Source organism: Rhinoderma darwinii, chromosome 3, assembly GCF_050947455.1.
Source record: "Rhinoderma darwinii isolate aRhiDar2 chromosome 3, aRhiDar2.hap1, whole genome shotgun sequence".
Classification (NCBI taxonomy): Eukaryota; Metazoa; Chordata; class Amphibia; order Anura; family Rhinodermatidae; genus Rhinoderma; species Rhinoderma darwinii.
The window spans coordinates 360,459,289-360,483,243 of NC_134689.1; the positions used below are offsets into that span (position 1 = coordinate 360,459,289).

Consider the following 23,955-nt stretch of genomic DNA (forward strand, 5'->3'; position numbering starts at 1 on the left):
TTGATGCTCCTGAAGCTCCTGCTCCAGGCCCCACTCTCTGATTGGCTTAGTGGGGGCCCCATGCATATTTTTGCATCTTTACTTCACAACTGCTGCAAATTTAGCATGATTTGTGCATTACCGCACTGTTTCTAAAACGGTTCTACGCAATTGCCAGAAAAAATGCTGTGCTTTTGCCGTGATTTTTTTCAAATTATGCCAAAACAGCAACTGAAAGAGGAGCAGGACCTTTTGATGACATCATAGTCACATGACAAAGGTCCTAAACCGCTGAGGAGAAAATTAATAGAAGATAGAGCGGAAGTCAGCTGACCACAGGTTTACACCTCGATTTACACCTGAAAAGACGGCTCCATTATGTCTGCAAACATCTGCCCATTGCTTGCAATGGGTTTTACGATGTTCTGTTCAGACGAGGTGTAATTTTACGCATCGCTGTCAAAAGACGGCGCGTAAAAATACGCCCCCTTCAAAGAAGTGCATGCCACTTCTTTGGACGTTTTTGGAGCCGTTTTTCATTGACTCCATTGAAAAACAGCTCCAATTACGTCCGTAATGGACGCCACGAAAAACGCGTGTACTTGCAAAAATGTCTGAAATTCAGGAGCTGTTTTCGCCTGAAAACAGCTCCGTAATTTCAGACGTAATTCGTTAAGACGTGTGAACATACCCTAACTCCTAATGCATCTCTATGGAGAAAAGATACAAGGATGCTGCAGGAGAGGTAGAAGGTGTGAGAAGGGGGTACAGGGGAGCAGTGCGTGAGGAGGGGGATACATGGGGAGCAGTGTGCAAGGAGGGGGGTACATAGGGAGCAGTGTGTGAGAAGGGGAGTACATTGGAGCAGTGTGTGAGGAGGGGGGTACATTGGGAGCAGTGTGTGAGAAGGGGAGTACATTGGAGCAGTGTGTGAGGAGGGGGGTACATTGGGAGCAGTGTGTGAGAAGGGGAGTACATTGGGAGCAGTGTGTGAGAAGGGGAGTACATTGGAGCAGTGTGTGAGGAGGGGGGTACATTGGGAGCAGTGTGTGAGGATGTGTGGGTACAATAGAGCTGTGTGTGAGGCAGGGGTACATGGGGAGCAGTGTGAGAGGAGGGGGTACAAGGGAGCGTTGTGTGTGATGAGGGGGTACATGGGAGCATTGCGTGTGAGGTGGGGGTACATGGGGAGAAGTGTGAGGAGGGGGCTACATGGGGAGCAATCTGTGAGAGAGGGGTGCACAAAGAGCAGTCTGAAGAGGGGGGCATGAGCGACAGTCAGTCAGTGGTGTGGGGGGCACTGGAGAAACTGTGGGATGCTTGTTTAGTGATGTGTTTTAAGTAATTTATGCAAGGGCGTTGATAGGGTCTTAAAAGATCAGGGGCCCGAGACATATATTTACCACCCCCCCCCCCATAAAAAACATAATACATTTTTACATACATATCGGAGATATCATATCTATAAAACTAAGGCTCCTATAGATACACCACTGGATAGAATTGGATGCATTGTCTCAGCAGACAGTATCACACATGATAGACTTAGATACATGGCCCCAGCAGACTGTATTATACATGATAGGCGTAGATACATGTCCCCAGTAGGCAGTATCACACGTGATAGGCTTAGATACATGTCCCCAGCAGACAGTATCACACATGATAGGCTTAGGGCTCATTCAGATGTGCTGTATGTTAAAACAATGGGGCCATTCACACATTCGTGTGTTTTCACGCAGCGAGTGTCCATTGCGTGAAACTCATGGCATGTCCTATATTGGTATATTTCACGCACCTAGCCGCCCATTGAAGTCAATGGGTGCGTGAAAACCACGTACAGCTCACGGACGATAACTGTGTGCTGTCCGTGTTTCACGCATCAATTACACTGAAAAAAAACAACAAAAGTGCTTGCGAGTGCATGAAAAACACACGCCACACACGAAGCACACTTATGCAAAACGCAACGCACACGACAAGATTTACGCACGTAAATCTGTCACGCTCCTGTGTATGTAGCCTTGGATACAAGACCCCAGCAGTAAGTTTCCTTGTACTAACCCTCAGGGGCAAATTTGGCATTTCTGGGGCCCCAAGCAAAGTTATGCCTTGGGGCTCTAATCAAAGACACCTGTAGAGAGTTCCCCACACAATGCCCCCCTGCATATAGTGTCAGAATCCCATTTTATGGTTCCACACTCAGTCCCCCGCCATAGATCCCCCTTGTAGGCAGCGCCATGCATGTCGCCTGCAGTGTTCCCTATAAGGTGACTGGCCGCGCACCTTCTACAGTCTCCGGCGCTAGCGACAGCCACAGGACGCACATAAAAAAAAGAATACTATAGGCTGCAAGTCACGTTAGGCACGTCCTAATAGGCATATGCCCAGGGCAGACCTGGGGCTTTTATCAGGTCCCCGGCTGCCATGGCACCCAATCGGAGGCCCACAATTGCATTTTCGGGCTGCCGATGGGTGGGAGAGGAAGCTCCCTCCGTCTGTAAACAAGTTAAATGCTGTGGTCGCTATTGACTGCAGCATTTAAAGAGTTTACTTCGATCGTGGTCGTTGGAGCAAGAGTCCTTGCTGTCATCAGACAGCCGAGCTCCGGCTCCAGCCTGCACGGGACACCCGTGAAAAGGCGACGGCCTCGCCTAAGGCCCCTTAGTGACCGCCGTGAAAAGACGTATTGGTGGTCACTAAAGGGTTAAAGAGAACCTTTCACTAGCCCATACATGTGCAGCTGAGTGCACCATGTAATAGGCAGGGCTTCACACACCTCGTCTCACTTTAAACTTTGTTACTAGTCTCCTACGTTTTTTAGATATCGGTGCCGTTATATTTGGCGCCTGATATGTAAATTACTTCACTGTTTTTTATGATATTGTATTTGCGCTCCCACAAAGTATTTTGAAATGTACACAAACTGATTGTGACTAATGAGTAAAACTAAATTTTATTGAATAACCCCCCAAAATCAGGGGTACAATCACCACCGTGAAAAGAGCCCACCATGCTAGGTTAAAAAATTATTAAATATACTTCATTATCTGATTCATTTGCGAACCTTCCTAGAATGAGGATCAGGATTGCGTTTAATCATTGGTGTTACAGCGAATTTAACCCTGTACAACACCGGAACCTGCAGTTACCGCTCCTATGAACCCCAGTGCTGGGGTCACCCAACAATAGCGCTGTCACCTACGCTAAAAATCCCCTCTCATATCTGACCCTACGCGTTTCTATATATTAATTTCATCAGGGGTCTGTTTTTGTATCAAACTGGCTACTACGCCAGTAATATAGAGTTGTAACAGATACTCTGTTACACACACAGAAACGTGCTCGGATTGATGTCAGCGGCACGCCTCACTAAGGACTCGGAGTATATATAACTAATACACCTCCCCTTTGGCTGAGGCCAAGCCCTAATACTAGCCAATCAACATCACAAACGTCATCCATGACGTGTGGTCATGTGACACCTGGCGCGTCAGTTGACATACCCGGAAATCACAGCCATCACCTAGGCGAACGCACATGCGCAGAGAGTGGCAGCGAAGTGCATCTTATTAACGCCTCTAGCCCTGACGTCTAGGGGGCAGAGTAAACTATTGCCATGGGAATAAAGATTACCGTCCAGCTCAAAACTGTAACCTGGCAACCCCTAATCTAACATGCCCTCCGGTCACACACTATGGGATGTGGATTAGTAAGTGATCAAAGTGTTTGATATAATACACCATGTCCATAATATGGGACATACATACCAGTTTGGAGAATTTAATAAGAGATGGTTCTAAATAGATTGATGGATGTTTAAATAAAACACATATAATTTGTCTGCTCATTTAAGCCATCTGGCTGTATACATGACAATCTATAGATCCACTGGGCCTCTTTCTTCAGGATTAGATTGTCCTAGTCCCCTCCTCATTTTGGTGGACGGACCAGTTCAATTGCCTGGAAACGTAAACATTCTGCTCTTCCTTGATGTTTTTCATGCCGTTTTCGCTTGACTCCATGGAAAAACAGCTCCAATTACGTCCGTAATGGACGCAGCGAAAAGCGCCTGCACATGCCATTACGTTTGAAATTCCGGAGCTCTTTTCTCCTGAAAACAGCTCCGTAATTTCAGACGTAACGGAGGCTGCTGTGTGAACAGACCCGTACAGTTCACAAAATCTCGTATATCATATTCGATTTCGGTGGTGACACTTGATTTTCCTCCCATTCTGGAAAAATGTACAAGCTCTACAGCTGCCACATTTATATGTACCTGGAATCTTCCTATCCAACCATGTTCCTTTCTGCAGTATAGGATCAAAACAGCTATGCATCACTCTGTCCCTGATATTCTTTCCCCTCCGGAACATAACAGATGGCTGGTAAGTGATCTGATCCGCCAAATCCATATCTGCACTGAGAATACGCCAGTATCTTTTTAGTATTTTCATAACTTCAGGTTGTTTAGAGTGAAAAGTGCCTATGAGCCTTGTGATGTTTTCTTCTTTTCTTTTTCTTGGGACTCTATCTGAGTCTCTTGCCATCTCATAAGCCTTTTTAACTACCTGTTTGGGAAAACCCCTCTCCTTCAATCTTATAGCAAGATCCTGTGACTGTAGCTCAAAATCGTCTAAAGAACTACAATTTTGGCGTACCCTTATGAACTGGCCCCTGGGGATACCTAGTTTCAGGGGATAAGGGTGACAACTATCCCATTGTAAGAAGCTATTTGTAGCTGTCTCTTTCCGGTATACTTTGGTTCGGGTCTTACCTTCCTTTGTTTTGGTAATCTTGAGATCTAGGAATGATAGTGAATGATCACTAATATCACTAGTGAACCTCAGTCCCAAGTCATTCTCATTTAGAGCTGCCACAAAGGCATTGAACTCTACAACTGTGGAATTCCAGAGTAACAACAAGATGAGTGGGTAAAATAGGAAAGAAATGGATCTTCTGGAGGTGCTGCTGCGTGTCAAAGTAGAATCAAAGAAATTCGGTCCGATATAAATAATGTTTTATATAGAGCAGAGTGGCTACGCGTTTCGACGCCGGACTGACGTCTTCATCAGGCCAGATGAATTGACAGGAGATGAGCAGGTATATATACAAATATTGGGATGGTCATGATTGGACCAATTCAGACAGGGCTGCTAACAAAAAACCGCCAAAAATAGGCAGGTCAAAGTTCAGAGCAGACAGGTAAAAAAAAAAAAAAATCAACACAATTGCAGTGTAATGACATGGTGTGCTAAAACCGATCAATTAAAACAAAGTAATGTGAGAAATACATGATCAGAACATTGGTATACAGAAAATTACATAATTGATGCGGGAAGTACATACAGGGAATTGGGATGAAAAAGTTTAATAAGACCATACAGTAACAGTTAAAAAGGATAATATAAATGAGACATATTGGTACCTACTGGATTTGAGTACGTGGGGACAATCTATGTGTCAAAAGTAAAAACAGAAACGGCCGTAGCCAAAGCAACTCCAAACAGTATGGTGGCCGACAGGGTTCAAATAACGATGGAACGCATGGTGGCACGCAAACGCGAGGGATCGCGTAGCGCTGCCGGGATGATACAGAGGAACGGAAGGCTGACAGAGCGCAATGTAAAGGCAATGAGCATTAAGTGACGAATTGCTGCATTTGCATAGATACATATTGGGTAGAGAAAAATAAAAGATATTAAAATGATGAAACTAATCACAATAATAAAAATTTTATAATTGCTTTCGTGTCAATTTGAACGTTGCTAGGTAACGCAGAACACAACTCAGTGACCAAGACAGCCCGGTCGGGCTACGGAAGCCGGGGATGGTCAGAAAGGAAGAAGAGGGAACATAACACGCCGCAAGGGCTGCAGATGGGTAAGTCTTAAAATGTATGTATAATGTGAAAAAGTCTTTTCAAAGTAGTGAAACTTGCGTATTACAATAAGTAATGATCAGTAGGGTAAAAAAGAAGATGATATGTAAGATATATAGGCAGTACATATGTTTAAAACTGCATTCAAATTTCTTATAAAAAGACAAATTTATCTGTTTGATTTTGAACAAAAAAATAAATGTCAGTTAGTCCAATGAGGACTCAGAAATGTCATTTAGGCCCCCTGGGTGCAGTGTTTGCATTTTAAATATCCAAAAGTTTTCTCTCTGTTTGAGTTTACTAAACCTATTTGGGACATCTGGATGGATATTCTCGATAGGTGTAATGGTGATTTTACTAAATTGACAGTCATGTACCTGTGCACAATGACGGGAAACGCTATGTTTTAAAAAACCAGTGTTAACCCCTTAACGCACCATGACGTAACTGTACGTCATGGTGAGCAGTACGTTCGCGCACCTTGATGTACAGTAACGTCAGTGCTTCGACAGTTAAACGCCGCACGGCGCTACACCGCAGCGGCGGTTAACTGTGCAGGGTGTCAGCCCTGCTCTCCCCGTTGCCGATCAGCCTGTCGCCGCTGATATCGGCAGTTAACCCCTTAATTGCGGCGCTCGATTTTGAACGCCACAATTAAGGTCTTTAGCGCCGATCGGCAGCCCCCATGTGAAATCACGGGGTGCTGGCCATGGTACCCATGGCAACCGGACGCCAGACAATGGCTTCCGGGTTGCCATGTACAGAAGCCTATGAGGGCCACCCGGAGGGTGGTCGTCGTCGGCTTCCTGTCAGTGTGACTGTCACGTCACAATGACAGTTGGAATGCATTACACTACGTGTGTAGTGTAATGTATTTCAGCAGCGATCAGAGCTGCAAGTCTAAGTGTCCCCTAGTGTCCCCTAGTGGGACAAGTGAAAGAAGTAAAAAAAAGGATAAAAATGTTTTAAAAAAAGTGTAAAAATGAAAGTTATAAGTGATATAAACAAGAACTGCTTTTTTTCCTATTATAAGTCTTTTATTATAGGAAAAAAAATGAATACGTAAAAAAAAAGTACACATATTTGGTATCGCCGCGTTCGTAACGACCCCAACTATAAAACTATAATATTATGTTTCCCGCACGGTGAAAAATAAACAAAAAACAATGCCAGAATCACTATTTTTTTGGTCACCACCCCTCCCAAAATATACAATAAAAAGTGATCAAAAAGTCGCATGTACGCCAAAATAGTACCGATACAATCTACAACCCGTCCCGCAAAAAAGAAGCCCTTACACAGCTTTTTTGACTGAAAAATAAAAAACTTATGGCTCTCAGAATATGGTGACACAGAAAATAATTTATTTTCTAAATAAGTTATTTTATTGCGCAAACGCTGCAAAACATAAAAAAACGTATATACATCTGGTATCGCCGTAATCGTACCGACCCGCAGAATAAAGTATAATAGTCATTTATAGCCCAGGGTAAACGCCGTCAAAAATAAATAAAAATCATTGTCAGAATTGATGGTTTTTGGTCACCTTGCTTGCCGAAAAATTGAATAAAAAGTGATCAACAAAATCGCATGTACCCCAAAATGGTACCAATGAAAATTACAGATTGTCCCGCAACAAATAAGCCCTCACACGGCTCCGGTGGTGAAAAAATAAAAAAAGTTCCGGCTCCCAGATTATGGCGATTATGTTCCAAAAGCGGATAAGATCGGGCGCCATTTATAAGTGCGACACTGGCCACATATCTGTGGATTATTATTTATTTACCCCATTATTATTCCCTTATTATGCCCCTGATGTACTCTGCCCAACCTACACATGCCCCCACATTATAAACTGAAATACCAGCAAAACGCCAAACAGAACAACTGCCAAGCAAAATCTGCGCTCCAAAAGCCAAATGGTGTCCCTCCCTTATGAGCCCTACAGCGTGCCCAAACAGCCGTTTACGTCCACCGATATGGCATCGCCATACCCGGGAGAACCCTGTTAATATTTTATGTGGTATTTGTGGCACAAACTGGGCACAACATATAGTGCACTAAAATAACACATCAGTGGAAAATTTTAATTTTCACTCTGCACCATCCGCTGCACATTAAACCCTTCGCGCACCATGACTTAATAGCATGTCGTGGTGCGGGGGGTTATATATAGAGCATCTCACTCGCTGAGCCCGCGCCATACGCTGCGGGTGTCAGCTGTGTATTACATCTGATACCCGGGACTAACGGACAGAAACAGCGAACACGGTGTTACAGGAGCCTGTAAAAATCACAATATACTGCAATACATTAGTATTGCAGTGTATTCTACCAGTGATCTAACGATTGCTGGTTCAAGTCTCCCAGGGGGACTAATAAAATATGTAAAAACAAAAGTAAATAGTTATTATCAGTGGAAAAAATTAAATAAATATTTAAAGTCCAAAAAGAAACCCTTTTCACATTTTTTCTCTAAAGTAATGTAAAAAAATACACAAAATTGGTATTGCTGCGTCCGTAAAAGTCCAAGATATTACAATATACCATTATTTAACTCACACGGTAAACGCCGTGAAAAATAAAGAATTTTAAACGGCAAAATAGCGTTTTTTTGGTCACCCTGGCTCTACCAAAAAATGTAATAAAAAGTGCTCAAAAAGTCTTTTGTACCAAAAAATGGTACCAATAAAAACTACAGCTCGTCAAGCAAAAAATATGCCCTCACACCACTATATTGACAGAAAAATAAAAAAGTAATGGCTCTCGGAAAGCGGGGAGGAAAAACTAAAAAGCAAAACATGAATCAGTTCGTAAAGGGTTAATTACTTTCGAATGAAAAATATTTATGCCCACATGTGGGGTATAGCCGTACTTGGGAGAAATTGCTTTACAAATGTTGGGGTGCATTTTCTCCTTTATCCTTTGTGAAATTGAAAAAAATCAACATTTTAGTGGAAATAATGTTGATATTAATTTTCACGCCCTAATTCTAATAAATTCTGCAAAAGACGTGTGGGGCCTAAATGCTCACTATACCCCTAGATACCTTAGTGGTGTAGTTTCCCAAATGGGGTTACTTTTGGGGGGCTTCCACTGTTTCTGTCTCTCAGGGGCTTTGCAAATTCGACATGACACCCAAAAACTATTCCAGCTAAATTTGAGCTCCAAAAGCCAAATAGCGCTCCTTCTCTTCTAAGCCCCGGTGTGGGTCCAAACAGCACTTTATTACCACATATGGGGTATTTACGTAATCAGGAAAAATTGTTTTACAAATGTTGTGGTGCTTTTTCTCCTTTATTCCTTGTAAAAATTAAAAATGGCTACCTTTTTTCAGAAAAAAAGTAGATTTTTACCTTTACAGACTAATTCCAATGAATTCAGCAAAACAACTGTGGGGTCAAAATGCTAACTTTACCCCTAGAAAATGCCCTGAGGGGTGTAGCTTCCAAAATGGGGTCACTATTGGGGGGTTTCCACGGTTTTCATCCCTCCAGTGCATTGCAAACGTGAAACGGCACTGAAAACTATTCCAGCAAAATCAGAAATCCAAAATCCAAATGGTGCTCCTTCTCTTCTGAGGCCTGCTGTGGGTCCAAACAGCAGTTTTTTACCACATATGGGGTATTGCTATAATCGGAAGAAATTGCTTTACATATGTTGGGGTGTTTTTTCGACTTTATTCCTCGTAAAAATTTAAAATTTCTAAGTTTTTTCACCAAAAAAGTAGATTTTCATCTTCACATACAAATTCAAATAAAGTTAGCAAAAAAACTGTGGGTTCAAAATGCTAACTATACCCATAGATAAATTCCTTGAGGGGTATAGTTTCCAAAATGGGGTCACTTTTGGGGGGTTTCCATTGTTTTCATCCCTCCAGTGCATTGCAAACGCGACACGGCACTGAAAACTATTCCAGCAAAATCAGAAATCCAAAATCCAAATGGTGCTCCTTCTCTTCTGAGGCCTGCTGTGGGTCCAAACAGCAGTTTATTACCACATATGGGGTATTGCTATAATCGGAAGAAATTGCTTTACATATGTTGGGGTGTTTTTTCTACTTTATTCCTTGTAAAAATTTAAAATTTCTATGTTTTTTCACAAAAAAAGTAGATTTTCACCTTCACATACTAATTCAAATAAATTTAGCAAAAAAACTGTGGGTTCAAAATGCTAACTATAACCATAGATAAATTCATTGAGGGGTATAGTTTCCAAAACGGGGTCACTTTTGGGGGGTTTCCACTGTTTTGGCAGCACAAGACCTACTCAAACCTGACATGGTACCTAAAATATATTCTAAAAAAAGGAGGCCCAAAATCCACTAGGTGCTCCTTTGCTTCTGAGGCCTGTGTTTCAGTCCATTATCAGACTAGGGCCACATGTGGGATATTTCTAAAAACTGCAGAATCTGGGCAATAAATATTGAGTTGCATTTCTTGGGTAAAACCTTCTGCGGTACATAAAAAATGTATTAGAAATAAATTTTTGAAGAAAAAAAATGAAATTTGTAAATTTCATCTCTACTTTGCTTTAATTCCTGTGAAACACCTAAAGGGCTAAAACACTTTGTGAATGCTGTTTTGAATACTTTGATGGGTGCAGTTTTCAAAATGGGGTGACTTCTGGGGACTTTCTAATATATAAGGCCCTCAAAGCCATTTCAGAACTGAACTGGTCCCTGAAAAAATAGCCTTTTGAAATTTTCTTAAAAATATGAGAAATTGCTGCTAAAGTTCTAAGCCTCGTAACGTCCTAGAAAAATAAAAGAATGTTCAAAAAACGATGCAAACATAAAGTAGACATATGGGAAATATAAACTAGTAAGTATTTTGTGTGGTATTACTATCTGTTTTACAAGTAAATACATTAAAATTTGGAAAAATGCTAATTTTTGCTAATTTTCTCTAAATCTTGGCGTTTCTTACAAATAAATATTGAATTTAACGACTACATTTTTTCAGTATCATAAAGTACAACATGTCACGAGAAAACAATCCCAGAATCGCTTGTATAGGTAAAAGCATTCTGGAGTTATTACCACATAAAGTGACACATGTCAGATTTGCAAAAATGGGGCTGGTCCTGAAGGCCAAAACAGGCTTAGACACTAAGGGGTTAACATTGAATCGATGCTTGTTTACTCTAGTGGGAAGGCATTGTGTGGTCCTGCCTATGTATTGTAACTGGCAGGGGCACTCCATTAGATAGATCACATACGAGCTACCACAGTTAAGGAATGATTTAATTGTCAAAGTTTCCTTGGTAACCGTAGATGTATAGGTATGTTTTTTATGTGTGATATTGTTGCAGCAAAGGCAGCGTGAGTGACCACACTTGTAGGAACCAGTAAGATTGGAGAGAAAGTTTGTCTGCGGTGCTACGGGTTTCCGAACTCTACTGGGGGCCAGGATATTTTTTAGGGTTAAAGACCGTCTAAATGTAATGCTCGGTCGGGTTGGTAACTTGTCCTTCAAATATGGATAGTTCTTTAAGATGTGCCAGTGTTTGCAAAGAATGGCTCTGATTTTTTTACTTCCTTTGTTATATGTAGTGATGAAGTTGGTATTGTATTTATTAGGTTCGGATTCCCTATTGGTAGGATTTAAACAGGAATCTTGCGATAATTCTGTGGCTTTGTGGCGTGCACCTTTGATAAGACTTAAAGGAAAATTCTTCTCTTTAAATCTTTTTTCCAAGACATTACACTCTTTCTTGAAATTTTCGTCTGTACTGCAACTTTTCCTGACCCTTCTAAACTGCCCAAAGGGTACGTTTTTCAGCCAGGGGCGATAGTGTGCACTCCTGAAGTCGATGTAGCTATTGACGTCTACGGGCTTGAAATGAGTTTTGGTGATGAATTTATTGATATTGGTGTCATAATTGATTTTCAGATCTAAAAAATCTATAGACGTAACTGAGAAGGTATGTGTGAACGATAGATCGTAATCATTTGTATTTAAAATTTCAATGAAGCGAGTAGCTTCATCTTCATTTCCCTTCCATACGAAGAACAGATCGTCAATATAACGTTTATACAATAAGATGTTACTTTTAAAAGGATGTTCCCCATAGATGTATTTATTCTCGAATGAACCCATATAAAGGTTTGCATATGCGGGCGCAAACCGAGTGCCCATTGCACAGCCTTTGATTTGATTATAAAATTGTGGTTGAAACTAAACGTGTTGTGATGAAGAATGAATTCAATACAGTTGATTAAAAAACGGACCTGCGAGTCGGGAATGAGGGTATTAGATGATAGAAAAGAGATAGTTACTTCTAGGCCTTTGGTATGTGGAATGTTACTGTATAGTGCAGTCACATCCGCTGTCAGGAAATGGATTGAGGATATAGGGGAATCAATATTCAAGGTAATTAAGTCCTTAATTAATTGCGTGGAATCCTTGAGATAGGATGGTAAGGTGAGTACATGAGGTTGGAGGTGTAGGTCCACAAAATGGGAAAGGTTACTAGTGAGTGAACCTATCCCTGAGATAATGGGACGTCCGGGGGGATTTGTGAGTGACTTGTGAATTTTTGGGAGGTGATAGATGAAGGGCATGTTGGGAAAGGGGACATACAGAAAACGTTTTTCTTTTTTGGTAAGTAGTCCCATCATCTCAGTTTCTATCATCTAATACCCTCATTCCCGACTGGCAGGTCCATTTTTTAATCAACTGTATTGAATTCATTCTTCATCACAACACGTTTAGTTTCAAGCACAATTTTTATAATCAAATCAAAGGCTGTGCAATGGGCACTCGGTTTGCGCCCGCATATGCAAACCTTAAAATGGGTTCATTCGAGAATAAATACATCTATGGGGAACATCCTTTTAAAAGTAATATCTTATTGTATAAACGTTATATTGACGATCTGTTCTTCGTATGGAAGGGAAATTAAGATGAAGCTACTCGCTTCATTGAAATTTTAAATACAAATGATTACGATCTATCGTTCACACATACCTTCTCAGTTACGTCTATAGATTTTTTAGATCTGAAAATCAATTATGACACCAATATCAATAAATTCATCACCAAAACTCATTTCAAGCCCGTAGACGTCAATAGCTACATCGACTTCAGGAATGCACACTATCGCCCCTGGCTGAAAAACGTACCCTTTGGGCAGTTTAGAAGAGTCAGGAAAAGTTGCAGTACAGACGAAAATTTCAAGAAAGAGTGTAATGTCTTGGAAAAAAGATTTAAAGAGAAGAATTTTCCTTTAAGTCTTATCAAAGGTGCACGCCACAAAGCCACAGAATTATCGCAAGATTCCTGTTTAAATCCTACCAATAGGGAATCCGAACCTAATAAATACAATACCAACTTCATCACTACATATAACAAAGGAAGTAAAAAAATCAGAGCCATTCTTTGCAAACACTGGCACATCTTAAAGAACGATCCATATTTGAAGGACAAGTTACCAACCCAACCGAGCATTACATTTAGACGGTCTTTAACCCTTAAAAATATCCTGGCCCCCAGTAGAGTTCGGAAACCCGTAGCACCGCAGACAAACTTTCTCTCCAATCTTACTGGTTCCTACAAGTGTGGTCACTCACGCTGCCTTTGCTGCAACAATATCACACATAAAAAACATACCTATACATCTACGGTCACCAAGGAAACTTTTACAATTAAATCATTCCTTAACTGTGGTAGCTCGTATGTGATCTATCTAATGGAGTGCCCCTGCCAGTTACAATACATAGGCAGGACCACACAATGCCTTCGCACTAGAGTAAACAAGCATCGATTCAATGTTAACACTGGTTTTTTAAAACATAGCGTTTCCCGTCATTGTGCACAGGTACATGACTGTCAATTTAGTAAAATCACCATTACACCTATCGAGAATATCCATCCAGATGTCCCAAATAGGTTTAGTAAACTCAAACAGAGAGAAAACTTTTGGATATTTAAAATGCAAACACTGCACCCAGGGGGCCTAAATGACATTTCTGAGTCCTCATTGGACTAACTGACATTTATTTTTTTGTTCAAAATCAAACAGATAAATTTGTCTTTTTATAAGAAATTTGAATGCAGTTTTAAACATATGTACTGCCTATATATCTTACATATCATCTTCTTTTTTACCCTACTGATCATTACTTATTGTAATACGCAAGTTTCACTACTTTGAAAAGACTTTTTCACATTATACATACATTTTAAGACTTACCCATCTGCAGCCCTTGCGGTGTGTTATGTTCCCTCTTCTTCCTTTCTGACCATCCCCGGCTTCCGTAGCCCGACCGGGCTGTCTTGGTCACTGACGGTGTTCTGCGTTACCTAGCAACGTTCAAATTGACACGAAAGCAATTATAAAAATGTTATTATTGTGATTAGTTTCATCATTTTAATATCTTTTATTTTTCTCTACCCAATATGTATCTATGCAAATGCAGCAATTCGTCACTTAATGCTCATTGCCTTTACATTGCGCTCTGTCAGCCTTCCGTTACTCTGTATCATCCCGGCAGCGCTACGCGATCCCTCGCGTTTGCGTGCTACCATGCGTTCCATCGTTATTTGAACCCTGTCGGCCACCATACTGTTTGGAGTTGCTTTGGCTACGGCCGTTTCTGTTTTTACTTTTGACACATAGATTGTCCCCACGTACTCAAATCCAGTAGGTACCAATATGTCTCATTTATATTATCCTTTTTAACTGTTACTGTATGGTCTTATTAAACTTTTTCATCCCAATTCCCTGTATGTACTTCCCGCATCAATTATGTAATTTTCTGTATACCAATGTTCTGATCATGTATTTCTCACATTACTTTGTTTTAATTGATCGGTTTTAGCACACCATGTCATTACACTGCAATTGTGTTGATTTTTTATTTTTTTTACCTGTCTGCTCTGAACTTTGACCTGCCTATTTTTGGCGTTTTTTTGTTAGCAGCCCTGTCTGAATTGGTCCAATCATGACCATCCCAATATTTGTATATATACCTGCTCATCTCCTGTCAATTCATCTGGCCTGATGAAGACGCCAGTCCGGCGTCGAAACGCGTAGCCACTCTGCTCTAAATAAAACATTATTTATATCGGACCGAATTTCTTTGATTCTACTTTGACCGCTCCACGCAGCAGCGCCTCCAGAAGATCCATTTCTTTCCTATTTTACTCACTCATCTTGTCAAGCGGTTTCCTACGTGAATCGGCACGGATCTGGCAGCAGCACTTGTGGACCACTATTGCGAACTTACTTCTGGCCCTTGGTGAGCATACCAATGTCTGTTTCTCACCTGCCTAACCTATTGACCTACACTATGTGGCGCCGTGGTTTTTGCTCTTCTCTTCACTCAGAATAACAACAAGTCATCAATATATCTTATCCAAAGACCTATTGATGAGTTCCACTTGGAAAATTTGTCTCCAAAGACTACAGTCTCCTCCCACCAGCCGAGGTACAGATTAGCATATGTGGGAGCAGTGGGACTCCCCATTGCTGCACCGCGCTGCTGATGGAAAATACGATCCTCAAAGACAAACATATTTTTTTCCAATACAAAATGTAGCAGTTGCAACACAAGTTGATTGTGAGCCACATATTGGGTAACTCGTGACTTAAAGAGGCTCTGTCACCACATTATAAGTGGCCTATATTGTACATGATGTGATCGGCGATGTAATGTAGATTACAGCAGTGTTTTTTATTTAGAAAAACTATAATTTTTGACGGAGTTATGACCTATATTAACTTTATGCTAATGAGTTTCTCAATGGACAACTGGGCGTGTCTTACTTTTTGGCCAAGTGGGTGTTGTACAGAGAAGTGTTTGACGCTGACCAATCAGTGACCAATCAGCATCATACACTTCTCTCCATTCATTTACACTGCACTAGCGATATAGCTATATCGCTATGTGCAGCCACATAAACACACTATAACATTACTGCAGTGTCCTGACAATGAATAGACATTACCTCCAGCCAGGACGTGATGTGTATTCAGAATCCTGACCACTTCTCTGCACTTCTCTGTGATTTATAGCACAGCACAGCGAGATCTCGCTGTAAATTACAGTTTACAGCGTAATCTCGCGAGACTACGCCTGCTATGCTGTAAATCACAGAGAAGTACAGAGAACTGTTCAGGATTCTGAATACACATCACGTCCTGGCTGGAGGTAATGTATATTCATTGTCAGGACACTGCAGTAATGTTAGTGTTTGTGTATGTGGCTGCACATAGCGATATAGCTATATCGCTATGTGCTGTGTAAATGAATGGGGTGAAGTGTATGACGCTGATTGGTCACTGATTGGTCAGCGTCATACACTTGCCCCCACAACACCAACTTGGTCAAAAAGTAAAACACGCTAAGTTGTAAATTGAGAAACACATTAGCATAAAGCTAATATAGGTCATAAAGCCATCAAAAATGATTGTTTTTCTAAATAAAAAACACTGCTGTAATCTACATTACAGCGCCAATCACATCATGTACAATATAGGCCACTTATAATGTGGTGACAGAGCCTCTTTAAAGGGAATGTGTCGCTAGAATTTTTTTTTTTCAGTTAAACAATTATTATTTAAGTGATTACACATTGTTTTAATTTTTTTAATTTTTTCACAAGTCAGGAAATATTATAAATTAGATTCTAATTTATAACATTTCCATGTGCTGGCCACTAGAGGGAGCAGTTCCCAAAATTGCAGCATGGTCAATGTGGTAAAGCAACCTCATTGCTTTATGCTGCAAATTTGGGGTAGAAACATTCGCTCTAGTGTCCTCACACAATCTCCCCTCCCTTATTCTGGCTAGTGCCAGGAGAAGGAGGGGTATGAATCTTCAAACCTCCTACACTGTGTGCCCCCATTTTCTGAGCGACTGCACAGTGTAGGAGGATTAGATACAGTGCTCAGCAGACAGTATAACACGAACATACACAAACATAATACACACATCACATACACGAACATAAATTACCTGCTCCTGCCGCCGCTGCCGCCTCCGCTCCTATTCCTTGCGTCTTCGCTTCCTTGAACATATGGCCGGAAGCCGCGGCCGGAAGTTGTCATCTTACTGTCCGGCAGCGGCTTCCGGTCCACATGAAAATGGCGCCGGATTTCGCTCTGCTAACGAGCTTTGTTTTGGTCTGTGTGGCATGCGTTAATCGACACATACAGAGATGAAAAAAAATGGCAGCCCCCATAGAGAAGTAAAAGTAAGAAAAAAGTAGAACACAAGAACACAAATAAATAAAATTTATGTTCATATCATACTAAAAGCAATATGATAAAAAAATAAATACATTTCATGACACCTTCCCTTTAAGGAAATACTCCACTGCTTGGCAGCCAAGCTCATGCGGTATAGAGGAGTACAATGGCTCTACATCGAGGCTTGCCAGCATTGCACCCCGTTCCAATATGATACCATCAATTTCTTTCAATACATCCATGGTGTTACGGACATAAGATGTCAAGCTAAGAACAAAGGGATGTAAAACTACATCTATATATGTGCTCACATTTTGGGTTAAATTGTTTATGCCTGATACAATTGGTCTACCACGTAGGGGAGGGTACTCCTTATGAATTTTTGGTAGGCTATAAAAACATGCCATAGTTGGAAATTGTGGAAACAAAAAATTTAATACGCTAGCAGTAATCAGTGCTCTACTTTTTGCATCCCGAAGGATGTCCAGAAGCTCCTTCTTAAATTGAGTGGTGGGATTCTCTGTGAGGATTGTGTAGCACTCTGGATTGAGTAGTATATCTTCACACATTTTTTTATAATCCTCCCTATTCATAACTACAATGTTCCCACCCTTATCGGATGCTTTTAACACTATATTTTGTCTCTTTTCCAAAGTAGTCAGAGCTTCACGTTCAGACCGGGACAGATTATTTTGCATCCCACTCAAATCCTGATCCAATGCCTTCAACTCATATCCCACCAACTCAACAAATAAATCAACATTGGTAAAGTCTCCAACTGGCGGCAGTTTCCTACTTCTGGTTTTAGGCTAGTAAACGGACCCTGTCCTGGTGTTCTGCTCGATTCCTCGAGTAACCCCTCTAGCACTTCTAGACCTTCCAAATGAGACTCTTTCATACACATTTCTTGACATTTCTCCCATTTATTGTGATGCTTAAAAAAACTTTATCCATTTTAATTTTCGAGCAAATAGGTGTAAATCCTTCACCCAGGTAAATTCATTAAATCTCACTGTAGGGACGAATGAAAGCCCCTTCTTTTAGAGCATGATCTCAGATGCCTTTAAACTATGATCTGATAGATTTATAATTTGTAGTTTATCTTTTCCTCTTCCTTTTACAAATCCTTTTGTCCCCTCAGCATATAGCGGGAAATCGGGGGGTTGTTGGATAAAAAATTACTGCCACTGCTGGTAGAGGCCACGACCTCTATTCCTGCCTCCGGCACCTCCCCTATATTTTTGTCTCCCACCAGTAGCCCCAAAATATGGACCCACTCTCTCAGAGTCAGTGGTTTCACTTTCTGATGTGGAGGGTTCAGACTCCCTTGGCCCCTTATTTTGCTGTTGCTGTTGTTGCTGGTTGACAAAATGGTTAAACGCGATCCAGATCCCATACATTCAAACATACTCATTCTATGAGGGTTCGCAAATGAATCAGATAATGAAGTATATTTAATAATTTTTTAACCTAGCACGGTGGGCTCTTTTCACGGTGGTGATTGTATCCCTGATTTTAGCGAGTTATTCAATAAAATTTAGTTTTACTCATTAGTCACAATCAGTGAATGATATGTAAATTACCCCTTGTACTGTCAATGGGACGTTTCTTTTCTTGTAAAGGGCAGGGGGCGTGATACTTAGCGCTCTGACACTGTCCAATCAGCTACGGACAGTGTCAGAGCGGCTTGTGCTGTCTGATCTCTCTGGCGAGATCACTAGTGCTCTGCCTGGGACTACTTCTCTGCTCCTGACGTCACTGTCCATATATGGACAGTGATGTCTGGGGCTTCCCCAGAGTCGGAGTCCCGGGCAGAGCTCTAGTAGCTATTAGAACTCTGCCTGGGAGTCTGTAGCGTAGTAAACGGCAGAACGGGGAGATACCTACCTCCTAAGGCCGCAGAATCTATTGAAAGTGGCGTCGCTCTACCGCTGTAGCAGCCATAGCGGCTGCTAGCGGAGCCACTGGGCATGTGGGGCGGGGCCCGTGACGGCAGGCGGCACGGGCCCCCTCATGCCGTGGGCCCTGTGGCAGCTGTTATGGTTGATACAGCGGTAGTTACGCCGCCTCCTAGACAGGGCTCCGTCTAGAAGCAGAACTCCCGGCAAGACTCTAGCCGGGGATTCCACTCCTGGAGGAGCCATGATGACAGCGTCAGCACCCGGTGGCTGAGTGGGCCCCCCCCAAGGGTAGTGGGCCCTGGCACTTGCCTGGTTGACGCTGGCACTGCACACAAGGGACAGTGATGGCATACAGGCAACAGAGTGGTAACATACCCAGGGGACAGTGATGTCATACAGGGGACAGTAATGTCATACAGGGGACAGTGATGGCATGCAGGGGATAGTCATGGCATACCCAGGGGGCAGAGTGGCGGCATACAGTTGACATAGTGGTGACATACAGGTGGCACAGTGAGGGGCAGACTTTTTTAGAGCCTGTTGTATTTTTTTCACACAACATGCTTTATCACTAATAATATACAGTATAATGCAGCTAATAAAGAATAATTCATAAATAATAATACACTACATATACTGCTGCTCTGTTCTCTATATGAAATTATACTGGAAGCCTTTCAGTTGTACAGAGCTGTAAAACAGCGGTCATAGACTTCTCTTGTACAGCCATATGCCTCCAATTTCATATGGAGGCCTACATATTTTATTTTTTTCTATTAGATTCATATGGAAATAAGATCGTGATGGTTTCAACAGCCAATTTTCTCTACAGGACAGCACTAAAGGTTTACAGTGGGCATCTGTCACATAAAAGTATATTTCTGCGTGCCAAGCGCCAATCTCACAATAATGAGCAACTCCCATTGCGTCTAATTGTCTCTACAAAGATAGTTAAAGGCAGACTATTTTTTATTTCTTTTTTTATGCAGAAATTGCGCCTCTTCGCAATAGCATCTTAGACGACCATTCATACCCTTCATCTCGACCCTAATGATAACAACAGTAATCTGAGGCATTTCTACAGAATTCGCATAAGATGAGCTGTTTTTAACACCGGCTGTCGCAATGCAATCATTAAGTAGTATTTGTTGCACAAGAGCTTACACTTCACGTGACGCCTGTGTGTCGAGCCAGCACCTGTGTCACTTACAGCTTTCACTATTTCAATAGACCACTTCTCTGGGAAGTAAGTTTACTTTGGACTCTCTGACACCACTATGAAGTAGCTACGTATTCCCACAATCTATTTTGTTGATAGATATATCAAATGACAGCGTTTTGTAAAACTAAAAGGTTTTTAATTCTAGTTAAAAGGAAACATGTCACAATACATTGCACAATAGCAATAATCTTATATAAAGGGGCAGTAAGAATCACGGGAGGGAATTTTTGTGTAAATAAATGTTAGTGCTTACTTTTTAATAATATTATCAGCATACCGTACCGTAAATCAAACCTCAAAAGGGTGGGGTTTAGGCTAATTTTCTTTAAAATGGCCTTTCTGAACCATTTTGGGGACGTTTTTCGGTTAGAACGAAGCAGACACTATTTAAGTCAGTTGTGTGAACATAGATCCTATCTATCTATCTATCTATCTATCTATCTATCTAATGTCTATATATCTACGTGTCATATCTATCTACTATATATATATATTTTTTAATTCAATTTCAAACAAGAATTGAAACACTTGAATTAGATATGAAAGATATCATACATTTAGTAAATATAGGGCCACCCTACCCCTGACACTGAGGCAGGAAAAAAAAATAATAATAATATATATATATATATATATATATATATATATATATATATATATACAATCTTATGTCTACCTACACTCCTCAACATTGAAATTGCAACAAGAAGAAAAAGTTTTGGAATTGTGGAACTTATAGGATCGATAGACATGTTAATAATATGCAAATGATAAAAAGATGGAAACAAAATATTCCAAACATCTTGATTTATTCAGTATAGAGTATGAGCGCCAGACGCAGTAATACATGCATGCTATAAATTAAGTTATTAATGGATATCTGAGGAATGTTATGCCACACTGAATGCACTTGGGAACGCAAATCATCAAGATTGGCTGCTGGCAGCTCCCTTTGCACTTGCTGACCAACGACGCCCCAGATGTGCTCGATGGGAGACAAGTCCAGAGATGCTGCAGGGCATGGTAGCACGTTTAGGCCACGCAGGCTGCTCACAGTAGCACGAGCAAAATGTGGCCTGGTGTTGTCCTGTTGAAAAATGGCATCTGGGACACTTTGGGGAGATGGACATATTATTGGTTTCACTACCAAATCAATGTAACGCCAAGCTGTTAGAGTACCTGAAATAAAGACATGGGGGATCCGGGTACCGTACATTATGCCACCCCACACCATAATCCCAGGATTAGGACCGGTGTGACGTTCTCTTTTGAAGGCCTCTTCATGGTGTTGCCCACGTGGTCTCCAGACCAATTTCCAGCTATTATCGCATCTGAGACAAAAGCGAGACTCATCACTGAAGAGTATAGACCTCCATTCCAGCCTTCATTGCCATCTTGCCATGCATCATGATAGCCTTTGAGAGCGGTGGTCAATGGAACACCTGTAGCTGGACGTCTGGCTCATAGCCCAATGTCGTGCAAACACCTTCTAATGGTTTTTGTCTACACTGGTTGCCGTCCTAGGCATGGGATGTGACATCTTGGCCTTGGCGCGTAATGATCTGCCGGAGTGACAAACCAAGGTCTCCCAGTTCAAGGATTCTGTCCCTCTCAGTTTGCGACAAGTGGTGATAACTGGCACATTGATGAACAGGATGCATCACACAATAATCCCACACCACTTGATCTGGTGACCTTTGAGGTTACATGTGACTAAAAAACTTTGATTTAATTTGGGCTTTTATGCTTTACCCACATGTCACAGACTGGAACGAGGTGCTTGAAAATGTGATCATTTGCAGATCTTAGCGAAACTTGGTACTCCCTCAATTTGCATAACCTTACGGCTCGTCCTTCCTAGTGTTGCAATTACAATTTTATCTGTTTATGTCATGTATATCTATTATCTATCTCATATATATCTATGTATGTCATATGTTAGAAGTCAGGATGCCTGGCAAAGTTCATGGTTCTCATTCCTTGGTAGCCAATGATGTGTACAGTGTAAGAATCAATGGTTGAATGGTTTCTGAGCATAATATAAGTGAACATACACATCACTATGGCTGGGGTTCTCGTACCAGTGTATGTATGTATGGGAAAGTACGGTATGTCATTTGTGTGTATTTGTGCGTGCGCTTGTGTCGTTTATCGGTGCCTATGCCTCCTCATGTGTATGATGGTGCATGAGAATGGCTCAGGGCCTTTTCCCTAAGATATTTTAAAACCTAAATGTTGCATGATAGTGTGCCACAGGTCTCATGGGTACATTAAGGGTTTACTCACCTGTAATGCAGAAAGGCAGACATGAGATGTTTGCTAGACACTTCATATAAGAACTTATTTCTTAATCTGAGAGTGCTTCAGATAATGGTGTAGGAGTTCTCCTAGCGCTGTGTGTATAGTGGGGGCTAATGACGAAGAAGAATTGGTTTATGTCATTGTGTGAAATGCCAAAACAGTTTTAGCAGAGGGGTGCTAGTGGATTTGAAATGGAGCCGGTGATATCTAGCTATAGATATGTGTATTTCTGCTAGTGGTTGAATAATTTGCAAATTTAGGTGTTACTTTGGGCAAAAACTTTGTTTTTTCGTTAAGCGATACACCTGAAAAAGTAGTGCGCATGCGTCCTGCAGCTCGCTAGAAATAAGAGACACTCATTCTCTCGAACAGTAGGGGTCCCAGCACTGGAAACCCAACCGATCATACATTTATCCTGTGTATAGGTGATAAAGGGGTTGGCCCATGGAAAATATTTAACTTTGAACATTCCTAACTATTATTGTCGCACACTTGTGGGGGTGGCCGGAGCAATGGATACACTCTTCACACAATTCTTTACTTTAATTCTTTACTTTCATTATAGACATCAACAAGGGGGGAGCAAGTAGTACAGAACTGAGGTTGGGAACGTTGAGCCCGCTGGGAGAGTCCGTGCCTGATACCACTATACAAGCTGCATGGGTACGCGCCTCCGGTAGTCACGGCAGGAGCTACCTGCTATTGCATGGACTATCTAGGAACAGGAGCCACCTACGTCTTCTGGCTGCACCGTGGTATCAGCAGACTAGCCGGCTTTCACACAGCCGTCGGTCCTAGCGGTGCTATCCGCTACATTTCCCGGCCTAACTCTCCCGCCCTCAGTCGGCGGCTTAACGATTATGCGTGCCTAGTAACGCAACCAAGTCCTGGGAAACTGGTGTGACAGGATAACAGATGGAGGATGGGAGTTACTTTAGTATCTCATCCATCTGTCCCTTATGTACTACTTGCTTTCCAACCTTTTGTGCGTAACCTCAACAGCAACACAACGTTCAGCTTAATAAAGGCAGTGTACATTCCTGTCGCAAGTTCAGCGTACTACATGCAGCGTATATTCCTGTTGTCAGTTCAGCGTAATACATGCAGTGTACATTAAGTTCAAGGACACGGGTGCTTAGAACATGGAGGTATCACACTAGTGCTACTTAGAGCAGGACACTTATCTGGTGAGTGTTCTATCCTAATCCTCGAATGTATCTCTGGCCACTTCTCTGTGGAGTCCTGCAGTCCTCTCCAACATTGGCTCCTCCTGCCTCGGTGACGTGACTCCTCGTCACTTTGCCCCTCCACTTCCGCCCCCAGCCCTGATGGAACTCTGCCCCGTCAGTCTGGTCGGCCATGTTGGCGTCATTGACGCCATTACCATGACACCGCCAACGCTCCACTTTGTGAGTCGGGAGTCTCTCTCCCCGCCTCACTGTGCCCGTGTTCCTGCACAACAGGTAAAATAAACA

General features: G+C 41.8%; 1 protein-coding gene across 1 annotated transcript in view; it reads left to right on the top strand.

The window, feature by feature from the left end:
* Nucleotides 1-257: 257 nt before the first annotated feature.
* Nucleotides 258-23,955, top strand: part of SFTPB (surfactant protein B) — a 43,976-nt gene continuing 20,278 nt past the window's right edge. The window contains exon 1 of the mRNA XM_075855351.1: nucleotides 258-318. The gene's annotated coding sequence lies outside the window, so the exon portion shown is untranslated. The remainder of the gene's footprint in view (nucleotides 319-23,955) is intronic.